Source organism: Pristiophorus japonicus, chromosome 5 (assembly GCF_044704955.1).
Source record: "Pristiophorus japonicus isolate sPriJap1 chromosome 5, sPriJap1.hap1, whole genome shotgun sequence".
NCBI lineage: Eukaryota > Metazoa > Chordata > Chondrichthyes > Pristiophoridae > Pristiophorus > Pristiophorus japonicus.
The window spans coordinates 149018248-149036095 of NC_091981.1; positions in this window are offsets into that span (position 1 = coordinate 149018248).

Genomic DNA, 17848 nt, shown 5'->3' on the forward strand with positions numbered 1-17848 from the left:
AAGCAAAAAGAGCCACATTACAGCAAAATTCAAAAGGGGAAAAGTGTGTTAAAAAGACAAGCCTGAAGACTCTGTGCCTCAATGCGAGGAGTATTCAGAAGAAGGTGGATGAATTAACTGTGCAGATAGCAGTTAACGGATACGATGTGATTGGCATCACGGAGACATGGCTCCAGGGTGACCAAGGCTGGGAACTCAACATCCAAGGGCATTCAGCATTTAGGAACTATTGACAGAAAGGAAAAGGAGGCGGGGTGGCGTTGCTGGTTAAAGAGGAAATCAATGCAATTGTAAGGAAGGACATTAGCCTGGATGATGTGGAATCAGTATGGGTGGAGCTGCGGAATTCCAAAAGGCAGAAAACGCTAGTGGGAGTTGTGTATAGACTACCAAATAGTAGTAGTGAGGTTGGGGACAGCATCAAACAAGAAATAAGGGATGTGTGCAATAAAGGTACAACAGTAATCATGGGTGACTTTAATCTACATGTAGATTGGGCTAACCTAACTGGTAGCAATGCGGTGGAGGAGGATTTCCTGGAGTGTATTTGGGATAGTTTTCTTGATCAATATGTCGAGGAACCAACTAGGGAGCTGGCCATCCAAGACTGGGTGATGTGTAATGAGAAGGGACTAATTAGCAATCTTGTTGTGCGAGGCCCTTTGCGGAAAAGTTATCATAATATGGTAGAATTCCTTATTAAGATGGAGAGTGAGAGGGTTAATTTGGAGGCTGGGATCCTGAACTTAAGGAAAGGTAAATTCAACGGTATGAGGTGTGAATTGGCTAGAATAGACTGGCAGAGGATACTTAAAGGATTGACGGTGGATAAGCAATGGCAAACATTTAAAGATCACATGGATGAACTTCAGCAATTGTACATCCCTGTCTGGAGTAAAAATAAAACTGGGAAGGTAGTTCAACCATGGCTAACAAGGGAAATTAAGGATAGTGTTAAAACCAAGGAAGAGGCATATAAATTGGCTAGAAAAAGCAACAAACCTGAGGACTGGGAGAAATTTAGAATTCAACAGAGGAGGACTCAGGTTTTAATTTAGAAGAGAAAAATAGAGTACGAGAGGAAGCTTGCAGGGAACATAAAAACTGACTGCAAAAGCTTCAATAAATATGTGAAGAGAAAAAGATTAGTAAAGACAAACATAGGTCCCTTGCAGTCGGATTCAGGTGAATTTATAATCAGGAACAAAGAAATGGCAGACCAATTGAACCAATACTTTGGTTCTGTCTTCACAAAGGAAGATACAAATAACCTTCCGAATGTACTAGGGGACAGTGGGTCTAGTGAGAATGTGGAACTGAAAGATATCCTTATTATGCAGGAAATTGTGTAAGGGAAATTGATGCGATTAAAGGCCAATAAATGCCCGGGTCCTGATAGTCTGCATCCCAGAGTACTTAAGGAAGTGGCCCTAGAAATAGTGGACGCATTGGTGATCATTTTCCAACAATCTATCGACTGTGGATCAGTTCCTATGGACTGGAGGGTAGCTAATGTAACGCTAATTTTTAAAAAAGGAGGGAGTGAGAAAACGGGTAATTATAGACCGGTTAGCCTGACATCAGTAGTGGTGGAAATGTTGGAATCAATTATTAAGGATGAAATAGCAGCCCATTTGGAAAGCAGTGACAGGATCGGACCGCGTCAGCATGGATTTATGAAAGGGAAATCATGCTTGACGAATCTTCTGGAATTTTTTGAGGATGTAATTAGTAGAGTGGACAAGGGAGAACCAGTGGATGTGGTATATTTCGACTTTCAAAAGGCTTTTGACAAGGTCCCACACAAGAGATTGATGTACAAAATCAAAGCGCATGGTATTGGGGGTAATATGCTGACGTGGATAGAGAACTGGTTGGCAGACAGGAAGCAGAGAGTCAGGATAAACGCGTCTTTTTCAGAATGGCAGGCAGTGACTAGTGGCGTGTTGCAGGGCTCAGTGCAGGGACCCCAGCTCTTTACAATATACATTAACGATTTGGATGAAGGAATATCTCCAAGTTTGCGGATGACACTAAACTGGGTGGCAGTGTGAGCTGTGAGGAGGACGCTAAGAGGCTGCAGGGTGATTTGGACAGATGAGGTGAGTGGGCAAATACATGGCAGATGCAGTATAATGTGGATAAATGTGAGGTTATCCATTTTGGGGGCAAAAATACGAAGGCAGAATATTATTTGAATGGCGGCAGACTAGAAAAAGGGGAGGTGGAACGAGACCTGGGTGTCATGGTTCATCAGTCACTGAAAGTGGGCACGCAGCTACAGCAGGCGGTAAAGAAGGCAAATGGTATGTTGGCCTCATAGCTCGGGGATTTGAATATAGAAGCACGGAGGTCTTACTGCAGTTGTACAGGGCCTTAGTGAGGCCTCACCTGGAATATTGTGTTCAGTTTTCGTCCCCTAATCTGTGGAATGACGTTCTTGCTATTGAGGGAGTGCAGCGAAGGTTCACTAGACTGATTCCAGGGATGGCTGGGCTGTCATATGAGGAGAGATTGGATCAACTGGGCCTTTATTCACTGGAGTTTAGAAGGATGAGAGGGGATCTCATAGAAACATATAAGATTCTGACGGGACTGCACAGGTTAGATGCGGGAAGAATGTTCTCGATGTTGGGGAAGTCCAGAACCATTGGACATAGTCTTAGGATAAGGGGTAAACCATTTAGGACTGAGATGAGGAGAAACGTCTTCACTCAGAGAGTTGTTGACCTGTGGATTTCCCTGCCGCAGAGAGTTGTTGATGCCAGTTCATTGGATATATTCAAGAGGGAGTTAAATATGGCCCTTACGGTTAAGGGGATCAAGGGGTATGGAGAGAAAGCAGAAAAGGGGTACTGAAGGAATGATCAGCCATGATCTTATTGAATGGCGGTGCAGGCTCGAAGGGCCAAATGGCCTACTCCTGCACCTATTTTCTATGTTTCTATGTTTCTGTGTTCAGTTTTGGTCTCCTAATCTGAGGAAGGACATTCTTGCTATTGAGGGAGTGCAGCGAAAGTTCACCAGACTGATTCCCAGGATAGCAGGACTGACATATGAGGAGAGACTGGATCGACTGGGCCTATATTCACTGGAGTTTAGAAGAATGAGAGGGGATCTCATAGAAACAAATAAAATTCTGACGGGACTGGGCAGGTTTGGTGCAGGAGGAATGTTCCCGATGTTGGGGAAGTCCAGAACCAGGGGTCGCAATATAAAGATAAGGGGTAAGCCATTTAGGACCGAGATGAGAAGAAACTTCTTCACCCAGAGAGTAGTTAACATATGGAATTCTCTACCGCAGAGAGTTGTTGATGCCAGTTCGTTAGATATATTCAAGAGGGAGTTCGATATGGCCCTTATGTCGAAAGGGATCAAGGGATATGGAGAGAAGCAGGAAAGGGGTACTGAGGTGAATGATCAGCCATGATCTTATTGAATGCTGCTGCAAGCACGAAGGGCCAAATGGCCTACACCTGCACCTATTTTCTGTTTTCTATGTAAAGCACCAAATACAGAAGCCTTGTGGCCAGCTAAGGCTGCTTTACTTCAGCAGTAATTTGGGTCTTTATCTATTATTATCAAACACCGGTTCTGACGAAGAGTCGTCGACCTGAAATGTTAACTCTGCTTACCTCTCCACCGATGCTGCCTGACCTGCTAAGATTTCCAGCATTTTCTGTTTTTATTTCAGATTCCAGCATCCACAGCATTTTGCTTTTCTTTATCAGACACATTTTCAATTATTAATACTATATATATTCTACAGCACTCACTGCATAAAATGAGCTTAAACATTTTGATGTTTTTCTCAGAACACAGATGCTGATGCCACATACCAGCACGATGTAAGAAGTCATTCACCAATGTCAAGTACACATTGTTATACATTCAAAATATTATTTGTGCTTGAAATTCTCCTCTTTTTCAGACAGCTGGCTTGTTTCTTCTTACAAATGTAAACTTTACAGTGATCATTCACCATAAAGGAAGAAAGCTCACATAATTAAAGTAATAGGATGGAATCATTCCCTTTGCAGTTATATTCCATTCTGATTGCCATTCATAGTGGAATGGTTCTTAATATGTCCTTACTATACAGTATAAATGTACACGAGGCCCATACTTGAGAGAAGACCACTCTGTGACCAGTTACCTTTATTACCAAGACCTCAATAGCCAGACGGTGGGTGGAACTTCCACTTTTATACCTGAAAGTCCAGGTTAGGAGTGTCTCCTACAAGTTCGCCCCCTGTGGTCAGTGTTCTCAGGTGAATGTTTAAAAATGTATAGAGACATTGAAGTTGAGAACGTGGGAATTGTATAGGGACAGTATAGGGACAGTATAAGCTAACAAACAATTCATGGAGGAATAGCCATGACATCTCAGACTCGAGACTGCGAAATGTTGCAACATTAACACATATTGAAACAAAACCCACAGCTTGCAGAAAAACCTCAAGGTCTTATTAAATCATGTTATTAACCTGAAACATTGACAGAAGGTCTTTGTTTAAAATCGGACCATGCTTGGGTCGGCTTATGAGTGGACAAAGGGAAGGAGGGATCAAAAGAGATGGGCTGAGCTGGGATGTAACTCTAGCCCTATCTTGTTATCTTTTGCCGAAAATGTATAACCATCGTGCCTTGACAATGTAACGTCACTTATCCATAGGGAGTGTGTACGCTCGATCGAGAATGTATATCCTCTGTCTGATAAGTCTTGCCGGCCGATAAAATAAAGACTGCTTTGTTTAAAGCACAAGAGGTATTCGACTCAGTAATTTTACTAAACCAGATTGAGAGAAAAGAATCTACATTTACATTTGGTGTCAGAAGTGGGATCTCAACGGACGACTGCCGAAAACTTGCGAATTAAGAGCCAGACTAGCCTTGGACGAGACGAGGGGAAAGTGGCCACTGGAGTGAGTATGATTTCAATACTGCTCCAGTTTCCCCCGGTTTCAAAAGTCTGAGGAAAGTTTAGCCACTCGCTGGTTCTCAGGTAGTGTCTGAACGAGATCCAGGACAATCTGGTGAATACCTTTCAAACTTAGAATAGGGATAGAGATAGGGAAATTGCGCGATGACGCAAACCAAGCGGCGACTTGGAAAGATAGGTTATAGTTAGAGCTAGATAGGGATAGATGATCAATCATGGATCCAAAAATTAATAGGAAAGAAAAGAGACTCTTGTGAACGTCTGTTTAAATGAGAAATGCTTCTGTGATTTTTACTGTAAAAAAAAAAGCCGGGGAGTTGTGGTTTGTTTTATCTCCACCTACTTTTTCAAACAGACCATCCATGAAAGTTTTTTTTAACCCTTCATAGTGTTGTCCTGTATGTGGGAAGTTTAAGAGTGTGGACCTTATTGAATTACGGATATTAGGATGATAAGTTACGGAGCCAGGAAATGCACAAAGGATAGGTTTGTTGAGTAAAAAAAAAGGGATTTAACATGCTCACTTACTTGTCGAAAGAAAACATTCAGAGAAGGCACAGCAAAACAACTGAGATGGATTCAAAAGGATTCAAAAAAAATATATTATATTAAATAACACGACCTTGAGGCTGGAACAATTGAGATAACGAAAAGCAGTCCACAGCCTACGTGCCAGACTTCTCTCTAGTTATGGAAAAGACAAAAAAAAGTAACGTACTAAATAGGTGCTAAAAAAAATGTTCTGAATTTTAAATTATGAGAAAAATTCCACTGCAGTAAAAAAAAATCACTCCTGTCCAGTTGGCAGAAAAACACCATTAAATTAGGGCTTTCATTGACTGATTGAATTTAAACTGCGCAGTGACGCGAAAGGATAGGAAAATTTGGAGACTAAAAGAAATTAAATAAGGCTCATAAGAAATCAAATTTAGAAAATTAGGCTCACAGGGAATTAAATAGAGGATAGGTGTTCAATTCAGGTATGACGTCGACCTTGTATATCACTTGGCCCGTCTAGGCACTGATTGAATTTAAATCACGCAGCAACTCGGAAGGTAGGGCCGACGCGAACGCGCAGCGAGGCGAGACGTGCAGCGACGCGAGCGTGCGGCTGAGTGGAGGGCTGACGCAGATGCGCAGCGATGCTAACGCGTGGTGACGCAGACGCGCAGCGGCGCTAACGCGTGGTGACGCAGACGCGCAGCGGCGCTAACGCGTGGTGACGCAGACGCGCAGCGGTGCTAATGCGTGGTGATGCGAGACGTGCAGCGGCGCGAGCGTGCGGCCGAGTGGAGGGCTGACGCAGACGCGCAGCGGCGCTGATGCGTGGTGACGCGAGACGTGCGGCGGCGCGAGTGCGCGCCCGAGTGAACGTGGGCCGACGCGAACGCGCAGCAACGCGAACCACGAAATATCAAGTCAGTGCTGATTTTTGTAAGTCCGTTTATTGTAAGTTTGTTAAGTCTGTTTACTTTAAGTTGGAATTGCGCGGCGATGCGAGCCGCGGGGCGACGCAGCTTTGTGTTAGTTTAGTAAGTTTGTTAAGTCTGTTCCAAGTTGGAATCGCGCGGCGATGCGAGCCGCGGGGCGACACGGCTTTGTGTTAGTTTAGTAAGTTTGTTAAGTCTGTTTACTTCAAGTTTGAATCGCGTGACGACGCGAGCCGCGGGGCGACGTGGCTTTGTGTTAGTTTTAGTAAAGTCTGTTTGTTTTAAGTTTGTTTAAATCGCACGACTACGTGAACACGTAACGACACGGTAATGGGTAATCAGTTGGATAAAACAACGGATGCGGGTAGTCCGCTATGTGAAGAATTCCCTGAGAGAGCTGAAGACTTTAGAAAATTATCAGGAGCCCTGAACAAATTATTAGGAGATGATCAATGGCCTCTAGGTGGCACTAGAAGCGTAGAGGTAGTAAAAAAAAAAGCACAGGGATTGTCAAAAAAAAATTAAAAGATACATCACTTCTGTCAAGTTGGCAAATAAATGCTATTAAATTAGGACTTTCATTGACAGAGGGAACACATGTTAAAACTGTAGACGTCTTTAAAAAAAAAGAATGTGCGCATGAGAAACTTACTAAGAGATCCTCTGGGACCTCTGAGAAAGGTATTGACCGACTATGTAGTGAAATGGCTGGCTTTGTGAAATTGATGAGTGGTCACTGACTCAGCGCCCAATGGCGCCTCCCGCACCCCCTGGCCCCTTGCTCCAGTCCTCTTCCCAACACCCTCCACCTTACACTCCGGCGAGAGGAGTTGAAAATAACCCCATACCACCAAAGCAACAAACCCAAACTGACTCCTCATCCTCTGATAGCGATTCGGATCCCCAGTTCACAAGCAATATAGCCGAAAGAACCAGATCTCACACTCGAAAGGGCAGAACTATATCTCGATATCACAGACAGTCCCGTAAATCTTCTAGTCAATCTACCAGTCCAAGTTGTGAAAGACATAGCAAACACCCCGCCGATCGAGACGCAGAACTGTCAAGCAGTCAGACAGCTCCGAAACATCCCTCCTTCCTAGAAATGATTTCCAAGATCCCAAAGTCCCGACACCAATTCCCTGTCAGACCAATGCCAAACCCTGATGCACAACAAACTGCAGACCACCCCACTATAGATGTCTATGTGATCTTCGAACAACTATTCGATTGCTCACGCTATCTGGACAAATGGAAAGGGCAGTTAGATATTATTGGCAGGAAAAGAAAGGGGAGGGGGGAGGTGCGCCCCCAACCCGGGTCAAGACTGAATACGTGACTAGAAAGGAAGAGCCATCTCGGGAGGAAGGATCAATAGAACCGCAGTGTTGCATACAGGATTGGATGGATGGGCAAGGATACGGTTATAATAAACAACCAAATGGCCCGAGCCCTGCTAATAAACCTCCCTATTGTCCCCGGCATGGTATGGGAAGAGGCCAGGACTGGGTAAGAGGAATTGACTGTTTTAATTGTGGGCAGGAAGGACATTGGAATAAAAATTGCCCCTACCGTCAGCATGGAAAAGGAAGAGGAGGAAGAGGAGGGGGGCAAGGGGGAGAGGAGGATCTTACACTAACTTCTCCCAGAACAACCCCTTTGGTCAATTGTCCCCTGATTGACTACGCAGCTTGATTGTGCAGGGATCCTCCCCGGACGATGAACCAATGATATTGTTAAAAATTCTGAATGAGTGGCAACCCTTTTTGATAGATACGGGAGCCTTCATGTCTTCTGTACAATCAAAGCTTAAACTCCCTGCCTCTACTGAAACACAGGAACTTTCAGGATTCCTGGGACAAATCTCGACATTCCCCGTGTCAGAACCGGTTAAAATGGGTTACCAGGAAGAATCGGTGGAACATCGAGTTGTTATCACAACCAATCTGGACTGAAACTTGATGGCTAGAGACCTCCTCTGCAAATTCCAGTTGCATTTGGAGTGTGGAGATGATGGGATTATTGTAAAACAGGGAACCCTTAAGCGGCAGTATTATACCACTAGAACCCCTCAGTGGTGGTCTCTGGACCTGCCGCAGGTACTCTATCACGTGACCCTAGCATACAATCCCAGTGGAAAGAATCAGGACCTGCAGAACTTTTATCAGGATCACGAAGGGGAAGTGAAGGAAATTCTATTAAGGGCTAAAGTGACTGGACCGGAAGGGAAGGCAGATTTTGTGGAAATGGACAGCCCCCAACGGTGGCACCACATATTACTCGTGAAGTATTACCTCCCCACCACGCTAAAGATTTGGGAGTTATGGTGCGCCAGGCTATAGACGAGGCTGACCCTACCAGCCGGGATGTGCAAATTGTAAAACATGGCCGAACAGTCCAATTCCACGGGGACCCCGAGAAGGTCTTAACCACTCTGCAGCATCATACTGGCTCTGACATACCTGACTATGTGGATCCTCATGTGTGGGCACAGGACCACTCCCAAGTGGGTTATCACAGGCAATACCGAGTATCCACCGAGCTTTGGAGGCTAGCCGAGTCGAACCAATTTGCCAGTTTCCAGTCCCTAGCACGGCTAAACAAATGCGACAGTGTTTGGGGATGATCAATTACTGCAGATCCTGGATCCCTAATGTTGCCCTGATGACTAAGCACCTCACCCCGTATACAAATAAGTAAGGCAGCTTTGAAATAGAAACCGTAGACGTCCAAGCCTTTAAGGAACTAAAGACAGCCCTGCTGCAAGCTCCGGCTTTGGGCCGGCCCCTCTATGACCGGCCCTTTCAACTGTATTGTACAATTCTGAAAGACTGTACAATTCTGAAAGATGTCTGAACACATCTCACTCCGTAGCTGCCCTCCTGGGCCAACTGCAGACTCAACACCTTACCATGGCCAGGCAAAGCAGATATCCGGCCTGTTTTCTTACTGAGCCACCCCAAGATGAGGAAGAACCCAGTCATGATTGTTTATCTTTAATTTAAGAGGCCACATCAGTCAGGGAAGATTTTGTTGATGTACCAATTGAAGATCCAGACTGTATTATGTATGTTGACGGAATTAATCCAGAAGGTACACGAATCTCAGGATACGCCATAGTAAACCAGGAGAATCAGGTCTTGGAATCTGCCGCTTTTGAAACTGCCTATTCTGCTCAACAAGCTGAACTATTCGCCCTCACCCGAGCCTGTATCTTGGCCAAAGATCTCAAAGTCAATATCTATACCGAATCTAGGTATGCCTTTGGGGTGGCCCATGATTTCGGACAATTATGGAAAAATAGGGGATTCCTAACCTCACAGTGGAATGAGATATCCCATAAACGGCTAGTATCTGATTTGTTGCAAACCCTCATGTTCCCCAAACGCATTGCCATTGTCAAATGTACCGCCCACACTACCGGAAAATTTCTGGTTGATATCGGTAATCGTTGTGCTGACCAAGAGGCCAAACAGGCCTCTCGTGACCAACAGATGGTAGTGCCCAAAATTATGAGTCAGACTAAAAATCCTGCGAAGGATAAGTTAGCCTCGGAAAAAACCAATGCCAACCATCCAAGATGTTATAAAAGCATAGGAGGATGCTCCTGAAAAAGATAAACTGTTGTGGAAATATTATGGATGTACTTATGACAATGTTTCTAAACTCTGGACCACTCCCGCGGAACAGACTTGCATGTCTGACAAGTTGGCTCTATGGGTTATTGAATGTATGCATTTTGCTACTCATTGTGGAGCAAGAACCACGAGTGTTACACTTTTGGCTACTTGGTGGCACCCTAGACTCCAGGCGCTCGCCCAGAACATCAGTAGTCGTTGCCTGGTTTGCCAGCAACATAATCCAGGGAAGGGAGTCCCCTGTGATTGGGGTAAAATGCCCCTACCCGAAGGTCCCTTTGAGACATTTCAGTTGGACTACATTGAGTTGCAAAAAGTTCAGTGTTACAAATATGTGTTAGTAATAGTAGATGTGTTTAGCAGATGTATTGAAGCCTACCCTACCCTGGACAATAAGGCTCAAACTGTTGTTAAGGTGTTAATGAGGGAAATTGTTCCTAGATATGGTATCGCAGCTCGACTGATGACCACCTATGTTCTTTCTCTGACTCAGGCTCTGCGACTAGTTCACAACCAGGTTCAAGATGCTCACCTCGACCTCCCAGTTTTACCCGAATTGTCCCTCGTGGCACCAGGGAAGTATGAATTCGGAAGGGATTAGAGCCACAATGGGAGGGGCCTTTTCAGGTGTTACTCACTACCCCCACTGCAGCCAAGGTTGAGGGGAAAAGTGCCTGGGTTCACCTGCACCACTGCAAGCTCACCACCCTCTAACGAACCTATTTTACTGGTTATTCTAACTCCTGTTTCTGTTCCAGACTTCCTCTTCTCCATAGCTGAACAAGGCCGTTGGCATCCTAATTGGAACGTGGACCAGTTTGAACTTTTACCCGTAGTGATAGACTGCCAGCTACACCGACGGTGACCTGAGAAGAGAGACGGGAAAACTGAACTCTTTTAATCAGCAAAATAATTGGACTATTTATCTGGATCCTGAGCCATAAGATGAAACTGTCTGTATGCCACAGTCTGTATAATAGTGTTGATATATGACAGTTTCGGCGCATGGGAGGGGAGACAAAGACGAGAGCTACATGTCTTATGTTTATGCGCAAAATGGGAACTTTTCTAGATGTTGGGTGTGTTCACATTCCCTATACATTTTACTCCTAGAATGATCCTAAGTGTTATCATGGAATGATAAAAGAGGGGAATGTGAATGTTTAAAAATGTATAGAGACATTGAAGTTGAGAACGTTGGAATTGTATAGGGACAGTATAGGGACAGTATAAGCTAACAAACAATTCATGGAGGAATAGCCATGACATCTCAGACTCGAGACTGCAAAATGTTGCAACACTAACACATATTGAAACAAAACCCACAGCTTGCAGAAAAACCTCAAGGTCTTATTAAATCATGTTATTAACCTGAAACATTGACAGAAGGTCTTTGTTTAAAATCGGACCATGCTTGGGTCGGCTTATGAGTGGACAAAGGGAAGGAGGGATCAAAAGAGATGGGCTGAGCTGGGATGTCACTCTAGCCCCATCTTGTTATCTTTTGCCGAAAATGTATAACCATCGTGCCTTGACAATGTAACGTCACTTATCCATAGGGAGTGTGTACGCTCGATCGAGAATGTATATCCTCTGTCTGATAAGTCTTGCCGGCCGGTAAAATAAAGACTGCTTTGTTTAAAGCACAAGAGGTATTCGACTCAGTAATTTTACTGAACCAGATTGAGAGAAAAGAATCTACATTTACAGAGTGTCTCCTGCAAGTTCGCCCCTTGTGGTCAGTGTTCTCAGGTATACAACTTAGGTCAGCTTATACATGGGTTACAATGACAGTTGAATACATGACAGTTCTTTTGGATATTACTCTCCTTTTGAGTGATTGCCATAAATATTTTCACAGGGAGTTAGGCACAACCATGTTACATTACTGCCTTCTGATTAAAACAGCAATTAAAGCAATTACTAGGAGGTCAATCTGACTAAAAGAAGCCCTTTCATGTTTCTTCAACTTTCTGTATGTCAGGCATATGTACAATAATGCAAATCTGAAAGTTTAATGACTCCTCTTCAAGTTGTCGCCTCCAAAATCTGTGCCCATCTTTTCCTGAACTCCATTTTTGAATCCCCTCAATCTGGTTTCTGCTCCTGCCACAATACTGAAATGGCTCTCATCAAAGTCACAAATTATATCTTTTGTGACTATGACAAAGGTAAACTATCCCTCCTCATCCCTCCTGTCTGCAGCCTTTGACCCGGTTGACCACTCCATTCTCCTCCAACGCCACTCCACCACCATCCAGCTGGGTGGGACTGCACTCGCCTGGTTCCATTCTTATCGATCCAATCATAGCCAGAAAATCACCTGCAATGTCTTCTCATCCCACTCCCGCATTGTTACCTCTGGTGTCCCGCCTGTGGTCTCTAAATTGTCAGACCACTTGTCCGACATCCAAAATTAAGGAGACTTTGACCTTAATTTTCAGCAGTTTTCTCAGCGGTACAACTGTTTTCGTGAGAGAAAGTGCCTGGCGAAAGTTTCCCCCTTACTTTTTGAATGGTACCGCCCACATCTCGAAACGCCCGCCGGGAGCAAACCACCGAGTTGCACCGCCGAGAAAATCACCAGGGCGTAAGTTTGACATCAACGGAAGCCTGTCCAGATCGCCGAGGGAACCGCCCTGTGAAAGCTGCTTAAACAGGCGGTAGGTGAGTACCCTGCAAAGAAAGGTAAGTTAAAGGTTCTTTTTTTTTTAAATTGTAAAATGCCGATTAATTGTAATATCTTGGGAATGTTTTTTAAGTTTTTATTTTATTTTAGTGACATTTTTTTTAAGTTTTCCTCTCTCCCTCGGCCCAACCGTAGCTTCGGAGTAAATGTAACATTTTTTTTTAAGAACTGCCCATTTCATCTAGTTTCGCCTTTAATCACTGAGAATACTGGTGCAAGATCCATTTTCTCGCAGGGCGATTATTTTTACCTTAAATATGTAAATTCTTGCCAGCGTTAGTTGCAAAATGTTAGCGGTTTTTCTGGGCGGCAATCGGGCATTGAGGGGATCTTGGAAAAGTCTCGCCCATTGTCTTTGGTTCCCGCCACAAACTGCGTTCCCTAGCCACCGACTCCATCCTTTTCCCTAGAATCTGTCTGAGGCTGAACCCGACTGTTCACAACCTAGGCATCATATTTGACCCTGAAATGAGTTTCCGACCACATATCTGTGGCATAACTAAAACGGCCTATTTCCACCTCTGTGATATTGCCCATCTCCGCCCCTGTTTCAGCTTATCTGCTGCTGAAACCCTCATCCATGCCTTTGTTGCCTCTAGATTGACTACTCCAATGCACTCCTGGCTGGCCTCCCACATTCTACACTATGTAAACTTGAGGTCATACAAAACTCGGCAGCTCGTGTCCTAACTCGCACCAAGTCCCACTCACCCATCACTCATGTGCTCGCCGACCTACATTGGCTCCCGGTTAAGCAACACCTCGATTTCAAAATTCTCATCCTTGTTTGCAAATCCCTCCAAGGCCTCATCCTTCCCTATCTCTGTAATCTCCTTCTGTAACCTTTCCTATCTCTGTAATCTCCGCAGGTCGGGCTATAAAAGAGCTGGAGCGGTGGGCCTGGGACATCATGATCCCCCGACCTGTGAGAGAATAGCTCCGCAGGTGGGGCTATAAAAGAGCTGGAGCGGCATACCACTTCAACCTCCAGCGCGAGCTGCTCAAAGGATTTTGAGATGGGCGACTGGGTGACATCATCAAAACCCTGGTCGCCGTTTTGGAGTGTGGGCAGGAACATCGGCAGGTGTAGAGGAGTGGGAAGGCCGGGGCGGATGAGTGGCGAGTGTTTGTGGTGAGATGTGGTGAATGGTTATGGCGGAGGAGTGGCAGATGAGGGTACGGGGCCCAGAAGAGCCAAGGGCCTAGGGGCAGCATGGGCCAGCCCACACTGTGATATGTGTGTGCACTAGGTCCGTACAGCAGAGCAGGTCTCCAGTCGTCTTGGTTAATCCTTGCCACTGGACCAAGACCTAGCTCTGTCAAGCCCATGTGGTGGCTGGTGTGCAACAGTCAACACACGTTAAAAAAAATTCACGCACAGGCATCTTCCACCCCCTCAATTGGAGTTCAGGACTGGAACATCGGGTCCTTCATCGAAACACCTGTGAACTCGTGGAAGCAAGTCACCCTCGTTCGAGGGACCGCCTATGATGATGATGATGAATCTCCTTCTACCTCACAACCCACCGAGATGTCTGCGCTTCTCAAATTCTGTCCTCTTGAGCATCCCTGCTTATAACTGCTCAACCATTGGTGGCAGTGCCTTCAGCTGCCTTGGCCACAAGCTCTGGAGCTCGCTCCCTAAACCTCTTGGCTTCTCTACTTCTCTTTCCTCCTTTAAGATGATCCTTAAAACCTACTATTATGTATCTGGACTTGTATATACCAGAGGGCTCATTTCCTGGAGTCCCAAGGGATCTCATAATCCCTTGAGAGGACAGGTATTTAAGAGTGCTTCACAGGTTGGAGAGGCACTCTGGCGACCTGCAATAAAAGACCAAGGTCACACTTTACTTTGAGCTTACAGTGTTCAGTCTGACTCTTTCTCCATACACTACACCTACCTCTTTGACCAAGCTTTTGGTCATCTGCCGTAATTTCTTATGTGGCTTGATGTTAAATTTATTTGTTTTATCTTAAAACACTCCTGTGATGCGCCTTGGGATGTTTTATTACATTAAAGGCGCAATATAAATACAAGTTGTTGTTGTTCATAGACTATTGTCACCCACCAGCAGGTCATAAATAGTTTGCTTTTTATAAAACAGTTGCGAGTTATAGCAACTTATATTTCTGCAGCGCTCCTCAAGTACAGACAAAGAATAAAAATAGACAGGGTATCAGAGAATGGGGAACAAAAATATTGGTAGGAGGTGAAAACACAAATAAAAGGGATTGCAGAAGACTTTTAAAAGTCAGGAGGGATGTATAAGACAAATTCCATGTCCATATGCTTGGGGAGCGGCCCTTTTTCAGCAGAGCAAGCTGCCTGTGGAACCAGGATGGTAAGCCTCATTGTGCTTCCCAATTTCCCAGCAGAGTTTTTTTTTAATTTGGAGGCAGAGCCTTGTGCATAAGCTGGCCCAATTGCGTACTACAAATTAATGTAAATTATTCCCACTCATGGAGTGGGAGCATCTCCGACGAAATTTCCAACCGTAGGGCTAGATTTTACACTTTTGTGCAGATCGCCCAAAAATGAGCGTTATTTCCAGTGTGGGTGGTAAAAATGGGTTTTCAGATCGTCGGCTTGTCGCCCATTCTCATTTTTGAAATTGGGCGTTACCGTGAGCGATATGAAATGGCCGGCAGCGTTAAACCTCTCTAACTTTCTGCCGCGATTCAGGAAGTCAAGGGTCATCATGACATGCGCAGAAGAGGAGACAGAGAGAGAGGGAGCTGAGAGAGACTGAAAGTGTGTGTGGGTGTGGTGTGGCTGCTTTGGGAGGAAGGAGGGAGAGTTTAGAGCTTTAGAGCAAATAGGGAGACATAAATTAGCTGTTACCAGCCAGATATTTGCCTGAATTTGGCCTATAATGGAGGGAGAGGGGAGGCATCACAGCACGCTGTGGAGACTGATGCTGGAGAGAGCAGTGAACTGGGAGAGGAGCACATTGGAGGGCGCAAAAGAGTGAGGAGGTTCTCGGACGAGGCAAATGCCTCCCTTCTGCAGGAGGTCGAGTCATGCTGGGGTGATTTGACTCAGGAAGGGTGTGGGAAGCCCACCCCAAAGGCCTACCAGAAGATATGGGCTGAGATAGCAGTGGTGGTCTCATCGGCAACCAATGAGGTGCATGAGGGCAATCAATGCCGCAAACGATGGAATTACCTTGTGGGATCCGCAAGAGTATTACATTTATTTACATGTACTTATGTATTTATATAATTTGATTTGTAACAGTCATGAGTGACTATCAGCAGGTGTGAGGTCTTTCACTTTTACGGGGAATGTTGTAGTCAAAGCCTGCGATCACGGTACACACCTTTAGGTAAAGAATGATAATTATCATAACCGACAGATGTAATCATAATGATTATGTGTTGTATCAGTCTCTGTGACAGTACCTAGCAAGATATCATGCCATGTCGTCCTGCCACTTTTACAAAAGAAGCTCTCGACGATGAGGTCCGTGCAAAGGCGAACGGGTTGGGGGCCACCAGTCACCAGCGACATCATTGAGATGGAGGAGCGGGTGCTCGCACTTGTGGGGAAGTACACCCGGACAACCATGCAAGCATCTGCAAACCCTGAAGTGAAGCGACGTGAGTAAAGTTTACACCATTGCGTGATGTAAAGTCAATACTTGCCACACCCACTCATATCTGAACAATCATATATGATAAATGATTTCTAAAATTGTCCTAGAAACAATGATGGCCTAATGAAAATCATTGCATGCAAATGTATTGATGGTCACGAAATGTGATGTCTGTGATGATCTTGATAGTGGTGGTGCTTTTGTCATGCATATGCTATGTGTAGCGCTGGAATCACCTTGTGACCCTAGCACCCACCTTCTCGTCTAATAACCTCATTTGTGTTTTGTAGCTCAGCCAGCAGCGCGACCCCAGGCAGGACCACAGAGACCAGAAGGTGGGGGTGCAGGACCCGACTCGCCAGGCGATCCTTCATCTGCTGAGGAGCTCCGATTCTCGCCCGTAAATCCGTTGGGTCTGTTCTCTATGGATGAGAGCGCGGACTTCGAGGAATCTGCATTGCCACGCTCCAGAAGCCATTCCACCCCAAGGCCCTCGAGTGCTCCTCCAGTCATTTCTGTCTCCACTCTGGAGGTACCGGCCCCAAGCATCTCATCACAGGGCACCCCATTTGTCCCCAGAACGTCGCCAACCCCGCGGAGGTTTTGTGGACATGGCAGGTCTGGTCCACGAGCGCAACATGAGAGCGGAGAGATGGTACAGTTGTCCAGGAGGACTGTAGACATTGGTGACCAGCTCCTCGATGCATTGGGGGGCATATCCCGACAGCTGGCCACCATGACTGAGTATGTTCCACGGATGGCAGAGGCAATAGCCAGGAACACTGCTGGAACAGGCCTCCCAGTGGTCCCGGAGTGCAGCACTCCACCCCTAGGTTCCGCACCACCACTGCAAATGACAGATAAGAGGCAGGAGCAAGATCCTGCTTCTGGATCTGAGAAGGTTCCCCCCTCGGCACCCCCCACTCATGTACCCGTGCAACCACCGCCTCTGCCTTCATCCCTCCTAATGAGGCACCGCCTAAGGAGCTCTTCGACCAAGCGACGTGGAGCGAGGAGAGGAAGGGGTAGAGGTGGGGAGAAGAAGGAAAGGGGGGAAGGAAAGTGAGGTGCATGTGCACAGGTGATGGCTGTGTTATATCTCCATCTGGGTTTATGCAATTTGTTATAATGTATAGGGGGAGGGGACCACCCTCCTGCTTTGCATTTTTATTCTGTTTTGCTGGACATATTGAACATTTGACTGATGTCAATGGAAAAAGTGAGGTGTGGGCAGGGCTGGGGTGTTTTTGCCCGTGATACTTATCATTTCAGACCAATGTTTGTATAACATTATTTTTTATTGAACATAACCTGTTGCATATTGTCGCAGATAGCTGGACTGTTACACACTTGTGATTCCTTAACATGAAAGGGTTAAATAAAATTTAACTTCAATCAATGTAAATTTTAACTGGCACCAAGGTGATAATATAAGAACATAAGAACATAAGAAATAGGAACAGGAGTAGGCCATACGGCCGCTCGAGCCTGCTCCGCCATTCAATCCGATCATGGCTGATCCGATCATGGATTCAGCTCCACTTCCCTGC